Source organism: Sinocyclocheilus anshuiensis, unplaced genomic scaffold, assembly GCF_001515605.1.
Source record: "Sinocyclocheilus anshuiensis isolate Anshui unplaced genomic scaffold, SAMN03320099.WGS_v1.1 scaffold67, whole genome shotgun sequence".
In the NCBI taxonomy this organism is placed as follows: domain Eukaryota; kingdom Metazoa; phylum Chordata; class Actinopteri; order Cypriniformes; family Cyprinidae; genus Sinocyclocheilus; species Sinocyclocheilus anshuiensis.
Genome location: NW_015552546.1, coordinates 395,206 through 395,581, shown reverse-complemented (window position 1 = coordinate 395,581; position 376 = coordinate 395,206). Strand labels below are relative to the sequence as shown.

Genomic DNA, 376 nt, shown 5'->3' with positions numbered 1-376 from the left:
AGTTGAATTACTGAAATGAACTTTTCCACGACATTCTAATTTATTGAGATGCACCTGTATATATTTATACAATTTATATTACATATAAATATTTGTAATAAATAAACATAATCTTAAATATATACATGCATGTGTGTGTATTTTTATATACTTGTGGTGTGGCACTACGTGAAAAAGTAATTGCCCCCAAAATCTAATAACTGGTTGTGCCACCTTTTGCAGCAACAGCTGCAATCAAGCGTTTGCGATAACTGGCAAGGAGTCTTTCACATCGCTGTGGAGAAATCTTGGCCCACTCTTCTTGTTTTAATTCAGCCACATTGGAGGGTTTTCAAGCATGAATGGACTGTTTAAGGTCATGCCACAGCATCTCAAT

At 35.1% G+C, this 376-nt stretch overlaps 1 protein-coding gene across 1 annotated transcript in view; it reads left to right on the top strand.

Moving 5' to 3' along the window:
* The window catches only part of LOC107664110 (junctophilin-2-like), a gene marked incomplete at its 5' end in the record, with an annotated part of 17,347 nt that overhangs the window by 1,784 nt on the left and 15,187 nt on the right, over positions 1-376 (top strand). The gene's annotated exons all lie outside the window — the stretch shown is intronic.